This window comes from Equus quagga, chromosome 11 (genome assembly GCF_021613505.1).
Source record: "Equus quagga isolate Etosha38 chromosome 11, UCLA_HA_Equagga_1.0, whole genome shotgun sequence".
NCBI lineage: Eukaryota > Metazoa > Chordata > Mammalia > Perissodactyla > Equidae > Equus > Equus quagga.
Genome location: NC_060277.1, coordinates 7,062,418 through 7,077,550, shown reverse-complemented (window position 1 = coordinate 7,077,550; position 15,133 = coordinate 7,062,418). Strand labels below are relative to the sequence as shown.

Below are 15,133 nucleotides of genomic sequence, written 5' to 3'. Positions count from 1 at the left end.
CAAGATGTATTCTGTTGCTAGGTCCACAGTTACAGAGGAGAGAAAGGTCTTAATGGTTGCTATTGTTATTTTTAAATGTTCATTATAAAAGTAATACAATGTTGCCATAAAAATTTAAAAAGAACAAAATTGTATAAAATAAAAATTAGAAGAATCCCCCCACTCTTTAATTTCATTTCTTATTTCGTGTTAATATTTTGGCATAACTGCTGATGGGAATGCAAACTGGTGCGACCACTATAGAAAACAGTATGGAGATTTCTCAAAAAGTTAAAAATAGAGATACCATATGATCCAGCTATCTCACTACTGGGTATTTAAACATGAAATCAACAATACAAAGAGTTTTATGTACCCTTATGTTCATTGCAGCATTATTTAAAACAGCCAAGATTGGAAGCAACCCAAGTGCCTATCAACTGATGAATAGATAAAGATGTGTTATGCCAAAATATTAACACGGAATGAGAAATGAAATTAAAGAGTGAGGGGATTCTTCCAATTTTTATTTTATACTATTTAGTTCTTTTTATACTCACAATGGACTACTACTCAGCCATAAAAAAAGACAAAATTGTCCCATTTGAAACAACATGGAGAGAACTTGAGGGTATTATGTCAAGTGAAATAAGCGAGACTGAGAAAGACAAACACCATTTCGTATGTGTATACCTTCCATACCCTACACACACACACACACGCACGCACACTTTTCAAGAAAGATGGAATCACACAATACAAGACGTTCTACAATTTCTTTTCTCAATAGTGTCTCTTTGACATCTGCCCTTATCACTGGATATAGATCTTTTCTGCTAACTCTGCAAGGTATTCCATTGTACGAACATATCATAATTTAACTAGTCTCTCATTGATGAGCACAGGAGTGATTTCCAGTTTTCACTGAGAGGCAGCCAGCATAGTTCTTGAGAGCCCAGACTCTGGCATCAGACTTCATGGGATCATAAGCCCAGTCCTTCACTAACTAACTTGTGTAGGTTACTTAATCTCCATAGTTCTCAGTTATTTCAGCTATAAAATGGGGAAAAAATTAGAACTTACTCTAGAAGATGGTTGTGAAGAGTTAGTAGATAAAAAATACTTAGAATAGTGCCTACCTCATAGTGAGTACTGTATGAAGGTTTGCTATGATGTTTTTCTTACTATGGACAATACTGCAACCCTTATTTTTATATAGATCTGCATTTAACTCTTGAATGGATCAGATGTTTTTGAGGACACAAAATTAGGCTGTGGTGAAAACAGCCAATGAACTCTTAGTCTTTATTTCTCATTTAGAAGAGGTACTATGAACAGAAAAGCCAGTGCGTTGCTCTGCTCATTGAATACCAGTGCTAGAAACTATAAATAAAAATACTTATTTTCTGATTTTCTCCAATTCATCCCTATTCCCAAAATCCTATTCAGTCCATCATCTCCCCTTACCTGGACTATTGCAAAAGTCTTCTAACAATTTTGCCTGCCTGCTTCTGAGTTTCCCACCCTTCCATCCAACCTCTACCTTGGCTGCCAAAGGGACATTGCAATGGTTCCCTAATTTCTCCAGGATAGAGCCAAACCTCCTCAACCTGGAATGCAAGGCCCTCTGTGAGCTGGTCCCTGCCTATCTCTCCAAACTCCCTTTCATAGCTCCAGCTTACTTCCACGCTCCAGCCATGCTGGTTCTACCTACACTCCTCTGAATGTACCACATCGTTTTCTCCTCTGGAGATTGCACACACTGTTCTCTCTCTCTTTGAATTCTGTTCCCCTTTGTCTACCTTTTGAAACTTCCTCATCTTTTAAGGCCAAGATTTTGTATCTCCGTGTCTTTGAAATCTCCTTTGAACAATAGCTTCCCAAAGGATTTCTGATGACCCTAACCTTATGTCACCATTTTGTACCACTATTAGGGCACTTTTCTACTGCAATTATATGCTTATGAAAGTGCCAAATGTACCAAAAGTACCAGACCACAGTAAACATGAAGAAAAGGGCTCTGACTCTCTCATTTTTATATGGTCGTAACTCAATATGATGTCTACTACATTATGTGAGTGCTTTCTGAATTATGAATGAACAATCTAAAACTGAAGCTCTACTTATTTTATCATAAGGCTGTTTCCTTAGGTGTGAAGGTGTGGTAAGGCTGGGGAAATGCATGTACTTCCAGAGATATGCAAAAACCTCTGAAACAATCACCTGGGGACTTTAAAGTAGCCTAACATAGGTCACGTTTTACGAGTGTTGAATAAGCACTGAACTAGAAATAGGAAGACCCAGGTTCTAGTCATGGTCCTACCACTTTCTAGTTATATGATTCTGAGACAGGCACTTAACTTGTGTTTGTAAACTAAGAAACAAGGGAGTTGAAAGGAATGATATCTAAGGTATTTTAAATGTTATTTTCCAGAAACTTTGTTTAAAACTGAACGTAGCACTTATAAAAAGATTTGACTGCTCAAGCTCATTATAGCTCATTCCCTTATAGAAACATGTGTTTCCAGATCATCAGTGGTACAATGAGCAATGATCCCAAGTGTCAAAACTCATTAAATGACTATTGTAATAGAACAGATTATCAAGTTTGACATTTCTTCTGAAAAATGAATGTGTCAAGATTTCCTCATGCTCTAAAATAAATGTGTGAAAAGGTATTCCCAGGGCTCCTAAACAGCACAGTTTAAACTGCATTCCACTTTACTGGGATTGTGGCTTAATTACGGTCTATACATAGTGTAAATGATTACTGTTTACAAAGTCAGCTGTACGTGTGTACAGATTTCTGCTGATAGTAGAATTAAGGCATCCAGATATATATAACATTTTAAAATTCAAAATGCCAAGTCATCTTGTTCTAATTTAATAAAAAACAGATCTAATATTATTGTCAAGAAAGACTATCTTTCTTTACTCTAGGTCATAGTTATAGGTGGAGAAACACCAGACTGAAAGAAGATTTGGTGGGTTTAAAATTTTTATTTTATTAATTAATTTGATTGGATGTTAAGTGGATTTGATTGAGCAGGAATTGGAGATTAAATTGTTTTACAATAAATTTTCACCATGCCTGAGAATGTGATGCTGAGAGGGCATCCCTCTTGGGTGGAGGACATAGCACTCACACAGTGGTTGAAAGATTTGTTGAACATCTGCTGTGTGTCACAGCAAGTGCTTTAAAAATACTATTTTATTGCTATTGAAACCTTAAAATAGTATTATAAGGGCATACCATAGTTATTGACACTTTATAGATGAGGACAATGAAGCTCAGAATGGTCAGTAAAAGTTGAGGTTTTAATTTAGTTGTTTGATTCGAAGGCTATGCTCTCTGCATAACACCACACCGTTATCATCAAAGTAAATGCAGCTAAAGGGGCAGCATTCGGGCTATGCCTCCGGAGGAGACTGAAATGAGGGGTGGTATAAGTAGAGCATCAAGGAAGTCACAAGGCAACTTGAACCATATCCTAGTGCAGCACTTCTCAAATTTTAACTAGCATACGAATCATTTGAGGATGTTGTTAATTTCAGAGTATGATTCAGTAGGTTTGGTTTGGGTCTGAGATCCTGCAATTATAATAATTCCCCAGAGATGCCATGCTGCCGACCCTCAGACCACACTGTGAGGAACCGGACACTAATGCCCAATGACTGGTTCAGTACCATGGACAGTGGCACAGGTGGGTTACCACTACCACCTTCTCCACCATTTCAGTCAGATCTCTACTGTCTTCTGTGGGTGGATACTTGTAACAAAACACACAGTCAGAATCTTTTTTAAAAGGTGCTTCTTGAATTGCCAGCAGCTACAAGGTGATCTTGCCCTTCATATAGGCACAAATCAGTCCAGAGGAAGGAACTAGGGATTTAGAAGGGACAGAGGGCCCCCTTTTTTGAAAGGTATGCTGCCAGTTATCCCCAGGTAAAAATAACCTAATCAAGTTTATTATTAAATAAGGAGGTTGATACAGAACTTATAAAATATTTATGGAATAATACCAGCCTCAATATTATAAAATCTCTATCTAGAGGAGATAGCACTGTCACTTGTACATTTGATAAACAGAAATTAGGAACATCTTTCTGCTGCTAAATCTACTGAACTAGTAGTCAATTGTACATAATGAGAAAGAAAAAAATATGGCAAAATGCTAGCCAAAATCACAGTGAAATAAAAAAGACCTTAACTATTAATTTTAAAATGTGTTTCTGCTACCCTTTTGTTTCTCCTGTATTCCTTATACCTAGTTCCATATTTTAAGGATAAAATCAGATAGATCATTTTCTTTGATTGACTTTGTCCTTCTTTACTCCTTACTTTGAAACAGCAACCATGGCTGCCAGCAGAGAAACCTCGGGGGCCTTAAGACTATCAATCTACTTCACAGCCGGAGCAAAGTAATTCAGATAAGAGTCTAGCAAACAATTCCATTTGCTTTCCATTGAAGATATTTTTATTTTTTGGTTGAGGATCCCTTCTCAGGTCTGGAGAAGCTATGGGCTACATTTATGGCAAAAGAAAATTGGTATAATTCCACATAAACTTTTTCATAAGCCTTTCCTTAGCCTTGTTACCCAAGCTACTTAAGAATACGTATTCTTTTTCATTCCAATGTATGTTCTCAAAATTAATTCATTAAAAATGTTTTGCCATCCACTGGGCTTACATTTATAGTGTACCTAACATAAAAATGTTGATCTTGATATTTCAACATTTTTCTCAAGTTAGTTCTTGATTCCAGAGGAAGAGTCTTCTTTTTTACTATGTTAACAGCATTAAAATAAGTTTGGTCTGTGTGTGTTTAACTAAATATGTGTTAAGGATCTATGTTATAGGTAAAAATAGTCTTATATGGATTATTTCTTTTGATTTCCACAAAAGCACTTTGAAATAGGTATTTTGTTCCTACAAGTGATGGGGGAAACGAGGTTCAAAGTTCCTCTGTTAGTAGCTAGCTAAGCTTGAAGGACAGGGAGGAAGGCTCTCTTCTCACTCTGCACTCCTATAAGATGGGCTCGTTCTAGTGGAAATTTACACATCTCAGAAGGACACGGAAAAAAATATTATGTGTGAAGTGCAGTGCAGCTTGATGGTGAGAGGTCCCATCCATTACTTCAAAAGCAGATATGGAGCTAAATCCAAAATCAATTACTGGCATGGTATATACTCCCTTGGCTTTTTGCAGATAGAGAGTTACTGGCCATTAGCAGAGATTAAATAATTTACTTGAGCTGGCCTTGAGCACTCAATGCCAGGGAAGAATTTGTAACTAATATCTTGGGAGTTGCTTGGTCTACTGAGCTGCAGATAACCCTCTATTTATAGGACATTTTATACCCTAGTCTTTTCTGAGACTAATAATAATTATTTGTAAGAGAATTGTAAATAATTCCCTTATGGTGGTCTCATGTAGTCCATCTTTCTGCTGTTTCTTCTTTTTTGGTTGAATCACTGAAACTTAAGTTCAGAAATGAGGAATTATCAGTATCTGTGGCCATAAGAATGTGCTTACTCCATCTTTCATGGTCCTCATTGAGGAAGGCTCAGTCATTCAATGTGTAAAATGGTTAGATAACCATTTTAACTGTTTTACCACTTGTCTTAGATAGGATGTCATGTTTAATGATCTTGAAGGACGCCATGAGCCTGTTACTCCTTCCTTAGGAAACCAGTGGACATAACCAGGAGGTGTCAACTCTCAGGAGCTTTATAGAGAAATGTGGCTTCAGGGTATTTCTTTATAAAAAGCAGAGGCTACAGTGAGAAGGCAGGCCCAATGGAATCACACTCCTTTGATGGGGTGCCCAGACAAATGTGTAAGAAAACCTGAGAGAGTTGAGCAGGTGGCTGTGGGCAATAGTCTACTAGATACAGGTGGGGTAAAAATAAAACTGCAGATGATTTATAGGAGTGACTCATCTCTCCACCTCCACAACCTCTTTAGCTTTTTGGTTTTTTTTTTTTTTTATTTTGACTGAAATTTTTACTAAAAGTACCAAATCTTCAAATTCTTTTAGTCAAGACGGGGGGATTGTACTACAAGAAATCCATTTCTACATTCTCTCCTCATTGCCGTATCTGTTTTCCAAGATTTTTTTTTTAATATGGAAAGTTTTGCATGGAATTCTCTCTCTCTCCCTCCCTCTCTGACAAATACTTTTTCCATCTCCAGAAACAAGCTCTTGAAAATGAGATCAGCAGATCACACATTGAAATACACTACACCAGAATGCCATCCTTGACTTCTAGTCCATCACCTAAAATACATTCAGGAGACACAGAGGCATGCCTTACTTCCAGCGTAGGGGCTGCTGTGCTCTGCCCATGCTAGAGCTGTGGTTGGAATATCCGGTAATCCAGAGTTTTACGTGAAACTGGATTTACCTAACTGACCTGCATGTATACAATCACCACTTGTCTCTGCCGGATTGGAGGGAACTATCTTACTGTTTTACTCGATGAGTAGGGCACAGTCTCTAGTCCCTGAATATTGGGGGCGTGCCGCTCCTTGGCTTTGCTGTTTGCAGCGTACTCTTAGCACTGTTCATCGACGCCCTCCTCGATCCATTTCGCCCTTGTCCTCTCTGCCCATGACCCTCGTCCCCAAACCGCTCTCCTGGAGCCTGTTTCCAGGCAGACTGGCGGCTAACCAGTTGGGCGCTCCCTGGCTGTGTAGACAGAGCGGGCATTCTCAGTGTCTTCTCGGGCCAGGTTTGGCTCCACACGCGCAGCGCCCGCGCGGCCCGCCAGGGGGACCCCGACCCGTCCAGGCGGCGTCTGATAAGAAAGAGTCCGAGGGGCGTGGAGCCAAGGCGCCTGCTCATGGAAACCCGGGAATCGGCCGGGGCTTCCCCACCGCTCCGGGAGACCAGCGGGCCCCGGACCCCCAGCTCTGGGACCCGGGCTTCCACCGCAGCTCTAGGCGCGCTTCGCGGGTGGGCGTGTCCATTTCCACCCTGTGGCCTTCCAGCCCGGTGAAGAGCTCCTGAAAGCGGGTATTTTGTTCCCAAAGATAGGTTTTGTCTCCGGTGATCCCGGCTCTTTGCGGCCGGGGCACGGTCGGGGGGTTGGGGGTCCTGGAGGGGGAGGAGTGGATCCTGTCTGCAGCCTGGAGGAGGAGGAGGAGGACCACGAGCGGGGGTGCAGCAGGCGGGGGGAGTTCCCACGGGTCGTGGGCCGTGGTGAGATTGGCGGGGACCTGGGTCCCGATCGGGCGGCGTCGCTCCAGGATGCCCGCCCCGCCCCGCCCCCAGCCCGCCTCTTCGGTGCTTCGGGCGTGAGGTTTGGTTGGGATCCGTCTGGAGCCAAGCAGAAAACTTTTCCCCTCCCAGCTCCCGGGTCCCTTTTGTCTTTCGCGGCGGCGGCGGCGGCGACGCCTGAGCTGCGAGTCCCAGTCCCCTGCCCGGCGCGCCGCGCCCGCTGACCTCGAGGGCAGGAGCGCCTGGACGCTGCACGCCCCATGGCGGCGGCCGGCGGCCCCGCGACCCGCACCCAGCACGGGCAGCGCCGCGCCCCCCGCCCCGAGGCCGCCGCCGCCCCGGCGCGCGGGTAGGGACGCCCGCACCCCTCGCCGCCCGCCCCCTCGCCTGACTCATCCGCCCGCTGTGGCCGCGCCGCGTCCGCTGCCCGAGCCCGCTGGGATGGGGAGGGAGAGCGCGGCTGCCCGCGGCTGCCGGGGTTCCTGTTGACGCCCCCGACCCCGCCGCCTCCTTCCTCGTCTCCAGAGGCGCCCGACGTCCCACGACTCCTGGAGGGAGAGCCCAAGGAGGCGACTGGACCCCCCGAGGCCCCGCGCTCAGGACAGGTGAGGGGCAGGAAGGGTGCTGCCGGGACCGGGGAGATGGGTGGGCAACCCCTGCAGCTGAGACTGCAGCCCCCGCCCTTCTCCCCCCTTTAGCCTCCAGAGTTAGGGTAGACACTGTCTCCCGAAGTTTGGGAAATAAACCAAGTCAGCCATCAGTTCCGGACTCCCCAGTCCCCGGAGCGCAAGAGAAGCCGTTCGGGGCAGCCTCCGAGGACCCGGAGCCCTGGAGCGCCGGGCTGGGATCCTCCAAGCTACACCCTCCTTTGTCTCCGTTCCAGAGAGTCGGCGTTCTCTGTGAAGAGGTCCACAGCGTTCCTTTATAGTAGTGCCCGGCAGGAGCAAAGTGGACAGGATTTCCTAGAGCGGTATCTGTATGTGGTAGTGTCTGCAGAGGGAAAATGGAGAGGCGAAGCAATTATTTGCCAAATTCAGCACTACTCTCTCTCTATAGTCTATCCTTAGGAGAAAGGGCTGAGGGTTTGCAAGATTTGCTTCATTAATCATTCTTTTGCTATGATTAATTGTCCAAGCCAGCATTTCACATTGTGTAGATGCAAGCTTTCTGTGTCTATTTACTACCCTTAGATTTAGGTTGAGAAGTGTGTGTGTGTGTGTGTGTGTGTGTGCACGATGTTTATAGTAAAAACAATTCATCGTTCAGTACCAGGCATTGGTAATGCCGGGAAGTCAGATGCTTCCCATACATGTAATTTACTAATCGGAGTCAGTCCCGGGTACACCTTAGTCTCGTGTATTTCAGAACCAAATAGTTTGACTAAAATGTCTCTTACCTTTTTTTTCTGAAGACCTGCAGAAATAGCTGTACACAACTGTTTATATAGGAAATGTTTCAAGAATCGACAACTGTTTCTATCTGTCAGTAAGAATATTAAACTCCTTTGGTTCTGCAGTCAGACCAAGTTCTGAGGTACGCTTTCTGAAGTGCTTTATGCATAAATATTACCAGGGCATCTGAAAGCTATTTACTTTGATGGTTTGTCATGTCTTGTGTTATGGAGCTACTTATTATAAAATGACCTTCGCTTGTTATTTGGCTACTGATACTAGACTGTATTACTATTTTGTGAAAAGTAGGCTAAGTTTTGAAACTTCTTAAACCTCACTTTATTTTTCCACTACTGTTTACCCAAACAGAAGCATCTGCTTGTGGTTTCCGAGCTTTTCAGTTTCAGTGAAGAATAGTCCTTCTAAGCAGAAAATAATGTTTCCATGAAGTGGAAACTAGAGTTAAATGCTTACTAATTTAATGTTACAAGATTTTTATTTTATTTTATTTTTACTCTTAAAAATATATACTGAGGTGTTAGCAATGATTTTCTCTAATGAAGTCTTTCTAGAGAGCTCATAACTATGAGATGATTTAAGTGTAATTTGTAACTCTGGTTATAATTAGCTTTGTATCCTAGGCTGGGGAAGCCTTTGGTGGAAGAGAGAGAGTTGTTGCATGGAAAATCTCTGGGTGCAGTTTCCAGGCAGTTGGCCCAGAAAGCTTTTACCTGTTGCTTCTGCGTCGGGTCCCAAAGGCACCCGTTATCAGAAGGGATTATTCAGGAAAGATCATTGTAAGGAAGGATGGCTGCACTTGTTATTTCAGCTTGGAGGAATTTTTAGTGAAACTCCAAGAGTTCTAGTGCCATTGTTAGACTTGTGTAGTTTCAGAATTTTGACAACAGTTCATTGGGCAGAGAAAGATAACTCCTGACGTATAAAGGGAGCGAGTCTGAGCTGATTGTTTAAATTCTCTCCATCCCACAATGATTCTCAGCTTAAAGGGAAAGAAATTCGTATTTCGCTTGGGAAAATAGGTGAGAACAAAGATAAAAGCAGATGTCACTTTTTACATTTCTTAAGCAAAATTAGTAGAAGGTAAAATAACAGTCCTCATGGTCATGTGTATTCCTCATCAAGTAGAATGTAGAGTCTGAAAGAGGAGGCATTTTTAAAATAAATTCCTTTAGTGTTACTGTCCGCAAATAGGAGACCGTAGGGGGAGGTTCATCAAGCAAAACACATCTGGAATAAGAACTTGTGTAGTGATGGAAAAAACAAATCTGCAGTGCGATGGACCCTTTGTTTTGTTAAGGAACATATGATTTGCAGTTTTATCAAGCGTGTCCATTTCAAGGATTAAGATGTGTTTATCTACTAAGGTCTGACACATGCCCAAGCATTCAGAACATGGATGGACACTTGTGGTGACCTGCTAGCCACTGGATGGCAAGGTAGCCTCTCCTATGGGAGCTTATAGGCTGGTGGGGAAGGAACTGGAAAATGTGCCACAGATCACTGAGCACCTGGGATGGTCCTTGAGTATCGGGGAACTGGTCTATACTGGAGAGAAGAATGGTGGGTTGCAAAGGGCACTGGATGAGGAGCTGGGAAATCCAAGTTGTCATCCTGACCAAACCACTGATTACATGGCCCTGGGTACATTGCTTGACTTTTCTGGGCCTCTGTGCCCTCATCAGTAGATCCAGGGCTTGGGATTGATCTTTCCGTCCTCTTTTAAAATGCTTCAAGATGAGTTCTGGTGAAATTAAGGAGAGGGAGAAATTAGAATGTAGTGGGGGGTGCGGTTAGTGGAGTTTGGGTTGGGGATGGACAGGCTGGAGGCCATACTGGACATAGGGAAGGGTCATACGGTGCGAAGAGACAGTAAAGGAGATCTGACCGGGAGTATCTGGCCCATCATGGATTATCTGAGTTCACAATACGTAATGAAAAAATACATAGCAGCTGTCACTTAGTACTGGATGGTTTTCGATGAATTTTCACAAATAATGGCAATTGATCTCTCATAACAACTTTAAAACGTAATTAGAGGTGATGAAATCAGGACTAATACTGCACAGCACGTTTGCCCCAGTATGCTCCATTGCATTTCTGCAGGATTTGTAGAGATAGAATCCGAAACATGTTCTGGAAACCCCATGTAAATGGGAGAGAGAGATAAGGTTGGCGTTAGATTTTAGTGGAGGTTCAAATGTCTTAGTAAAAATTTCGTTTATGTTCTGAAAGATGAGAGTCTCAGTTTAAGAGATCGAGACCTCCTGAAATGTCTTGGATTCTGATCACTGGTGTTTAGTCTGATTACTCCTGTTCTGTGCTTCCTGCTTCCCTCACCTCCCTCCCCTTCCTCAGCAGGAATTCTGGGGATTTGACTATTACAGAATCATTGATAAGACTCTTCCAAGAGCTTTGTGTGCAACTGGAAAAAGGAAATTCTCATATAAAGGTGAGGATTCTTGGGCCGTTGCACTGTTAGTTAATGGGATATGTTCCAGCGGCATGTTGTGCTTCAGAAACTTTGTCACCAGAGGTGACATTACACAGAACTCACAGGAATGTGAGCTGAGCACGGTGTGAAGACGTGCATCTATACATTCCCTCCTGCAGCGCCCTTGTCACTCTGCCCCGAGCAGTAAGTACACCAAAGCTGGACTAGTCCCAGTCCCCTACCCCACCACCCTACAGAAGGACTTGTTGGCTCATGTGACTGCAAAGTCCAAAGGTTGACCTTGCTTCAGTCATGGCTGGAACCCAGAGACTCGCAGGACTTTGTCAAGGTTCTTTCTCTCTCCCCCCGTTTCTCAGCTCCTTTTCTCTGGTTCAGCTTCATTCTGAGGCCCCTTTCCGTGTGCTGAGAAAGACAACTGCTGTTACTTCTAATCCTGCGTTCTTGGGCTTTTCAGCTGTAAGAAAGAGAGATCTTGTCTCTTCCAGATCCCATTTATAGAAATCTCCTGGAAGGACTCTGACCGTGCTTCAGTGGTCATTGACTCAGTCTCTGCCTCTGTCAGAGAGTGCTACTATAAGAATCCTGGGCTGGATCTCGTGCCTAGTGCTGTGTGTATGTGGTACTGGTGGTGGGGTGGGGAGGAGGAGCCTGGTAGGAGCATCGTGATGGGTAGTTGGGTGAAGATCACATAGAGGTGCGGTTCTCCTGAGCTAACGATGCTGCCAATCAAAACCAACATGTCTACTATTGAGGAGAGTTGCCCCTTGCTTTTTCGGAACAGCCCCCTGCACAATGATATGAAGTTTGCACATGGAGGCAACTCAGATGCTCTAGGCCATACAAATTCTAGAAGTGCGACCCTCCTCTAGCCAAGGCAAAGTCCAGTGGTGAAATAATGCCTTTATGTCTAGACTTTGCTGTAAGGATTGTGGTTCCCAGAATATTGTTGACTGAGGAGCCCACTGTTTATTCAAATATTTATATATTTTCAGCAAATACCTTTGTGCTTTATTTCCAGTCTAGGGATTTCATTTCTAGAAGCTGTGGTTATCTAGAGATCATGAGATTGGAGACTCCCTACTTTAGACGTGATAGATCCAGTGAAGTTTGAACAGGAAAGGGAACAGAGAACTATTGCTTATGCAGATTCATTGGGTTTCTGGGAGGTGGGCAGAGGGAAGGCAGTAGGCACAGCCTAGAGCTAGACTTCGCTGAGGAGGCATAAGGTCATGGTCCCAAATTAGAATATTAGCATGTGTAAGCAACATTCTGGAAGTCTAGTGAGGTTGCATGTCAGGAGGAAGGAGCATCTGTGTTGACAGAAGCATTTGTGGGATGAAATGGATCAGGAGGGACCAGACCAGGAAGACAGGCTGGGCCAGTAGGTGAAATGGCAGTGTGTTGTGGGCAGGTTCATGGCAACTGGATTGTGTAGAAAGGGGGCCAGTTGTCACCACAAGTTCAAGAGGCCAACCCTTTATATGTGTGGCATTGACATTTATTGAGGACCCACTTAGTATGCCAGGTCCCACATTACGTGCTTTAAATTCATTATATTACTTAAATCTCATAAAAGGCCTCTAAGGTGAGAAAATGGAAAGTTAGGGAGGTAAATAACTTTCTCAGGTTATGTGGTCATGAAGTGGTAGCACTGGGGTTCAAATCCTGGCAGTCTGAAACAAAAGTCTGTGCTTTAATAAACCACACAACACTGCTTCTCAAGCCCAAGGTCAGAATCCAGGATATCAGGCCAACTTGAAGGACAGGTCCAAGGTTGGGCCTTTTACTAGGCAACCGGAGTGACAGAAGTTCCAGAGGAGATGGAATAGAGGTCCTCAGGGCGAAGGTGTGGAGCATCCACACTCAGCAGCAAACTGGACAGGAATGCCTAAGTAAGACTATCGTGTGCATCGATTCTTGGTTTGGGGTTTGGGGTATGGGGTATACCAAGGGAGGTGGGTGAGAGCGGTTTCAGGAAATTGAACACATGGGCAATCAATACAACAACTAGAGCTTCATTGTGGATCTAAGAACAGGAACTCTACCATCTGCCCAGCTCGAAGTGCCCTTCCGGGTGTAAGTCAATGAGAATACAGAGCTGGCGGCTCCTCAGAGGGAGACAGGATTCTCTTAGCTGTCAGGCATTATTAGAGAAGAAAGAGCTAACATTTGCAGAGCATTTGCCATATGCCTTAGGTACATAATCTCACTAATCATCATTAGAGTCCTGGGAGGGTAAATATTGTGGCTTTTTTTTTTTTTTTTTGAGCCGGGAAATAGGGGCTTAGAGAGGTTAAATTACTTGCCTGAGCTCCTGGAGCAAGGTTGGAGGATGAAGCAGCTGTCATGGAAACCCAGATCTGTCTGCATCTCGACCTCATCCTGGATCTTTGGGGAGTCATCCTGGTCCTAGCAGGGCAAGGTCAATTTCAAGTCTAGGTGATAGAAAAGGGGAAGTCAGCAGGGCCATACGATTGTGAAGGGAGACCAGGAGTTAACTTTTAGACATGAGAATGTGAGATGGGAGCAGGTCATCTGAAGAGAGTTGCCCGGCAGGATTATATCCAGCTTTGGCAGAAAACTTAATAATCTAGTGGGATTTTTCCCCTCAGTGCGGGATCTCTATCATTATGCAGGATAGATACATCAGCAAGTCAGATGTTTGGAAGGCTTAATTTTAGTCACCGATTTCAGTTGAAGAGAAGGGACCTCTGCCAGCTACCATGGCCTGAATTTACCTTTATATATACAGGTACTTTGCCCTGAAATATGATAAATAGATACATACAGAGAGAGAGAGAAAGCGTGAGCGAGCAGTAGCACGTACTGAATGTAGCAGGAACATGGAACACACTCCAGTTATAAAGGTCTAGATTTGAAGATATTCTAAATGAAACTATTTACTGATGGAATATGAGTGACATCAGATCATTCTCCAACAATGCAAGGTGAAATTCTTACCTGCTTAGACTTATGACTAAACATAGATTTTGCGATGTGCAGTGGACTCTGTATATGTATATATAATAAGAGGGAAATGCATTAGAAGGTGTATAAAAATATATATTTGAGGCATATTTGTGAGAACTCATAGCCTGTTTGGGGAGATAAAACAACCATGCATAAAACTTTTAAAGCAACACAGTAGAATAATATGATTCCAGAGTTGGAAAGATTTTTCAGAGAATAGCCAGGATCACAGTGCTAGTTAGAATTATGCGATACCAACTTAATAGCAGCAGTTGAACGTAAGTGTTATGGAGACTAAAAGGAGTGGGACCATCTGAAACCCAGAAAGTCAATCAGAGGAGGCTTCCAGGAGGAAGTGAGTTCTGTTTCATATATATGGACAGAGAAAAAAGAAGAGGGCATTCCAGATAGGACTAAGAATTTACCAAAGTCCTCCAGCCAGAGACCACCAGGAAATTACCTGTGATTGAAGAGGCTGGGTTTGCTACTGGTTACAGCGAGGGAGGATGCACACCATAGGGAAACAGGGCGTCTCGGTAGGAGGGTGGGAGAAATTAGTTATTATGGGATTTGGAGTTGTATTAAGTGATGTGGGAGAGGATTTAAAGAAGCAGGGCTCTGTTGTGGATGGAAGCGGGGATAATCCTGTGATTTTGTGTCTTAATAAATCTTCTCTGGAAGGAGACAAGACTAGAGAGGCTAACGCTGTAACTGGCCAAGAAGCAGCAGTCGCTTATTAGCTACATTGGGGGGATATTGGTCATGTTGGGGTGGGGCAGTGTCGTGGTTTTGTTTGTGTTCAGATATGATCATGTGCTGGTCTTGTTTCTGTGCTGAGCCAGGAGGTCACAGAGTTGCCTTGTCTAGTGGTGATGTTCTGTGAAATCGTTTCCATCCAACAGGAGAACACGGGGGTCGAGCTGTGAGCGCCAGCTCAGCTCCTGTGTCAGTGGCCGCTCTGCTCTCTCACAGCCTGGAAATTATATTCCAAATGTATCTGATTCCGTGCACCAACCAGGATTCCCATTACAACAGGATCCTGTTAGCGAGTGTTTCTCTTGGGGGTTATTAAGGTGACTTTCTTCTTGTATTGTAA

General features: G+C 43.7%; 1 protein-coding gene across 1 annotated transcript in view; it reads left to right on the top strand.

The window, feature by feature from the left end:
* Nucleotides 1–6,967: 6,967 nt before the first annotated feature.
* Nucleotides 6,968–15,133, top strand: part of TMEM200A (transmembrane protein 200A) — an 82,480-nt gene continuing 74,314 nt past the window's right edge. Inside the window, exons 1-2 of the mRNA XM_046676625.1 lie at nucleotides 6,968–6,999; nucleotides 7,729–7,808. The gene's annotated coding sequence lies outside the window, so the exon portion shown is untranslated. The remainder of the gene's footprint in view (nucleotides 7,000–7,728; nucleotides 7,809–15,133) is intronic.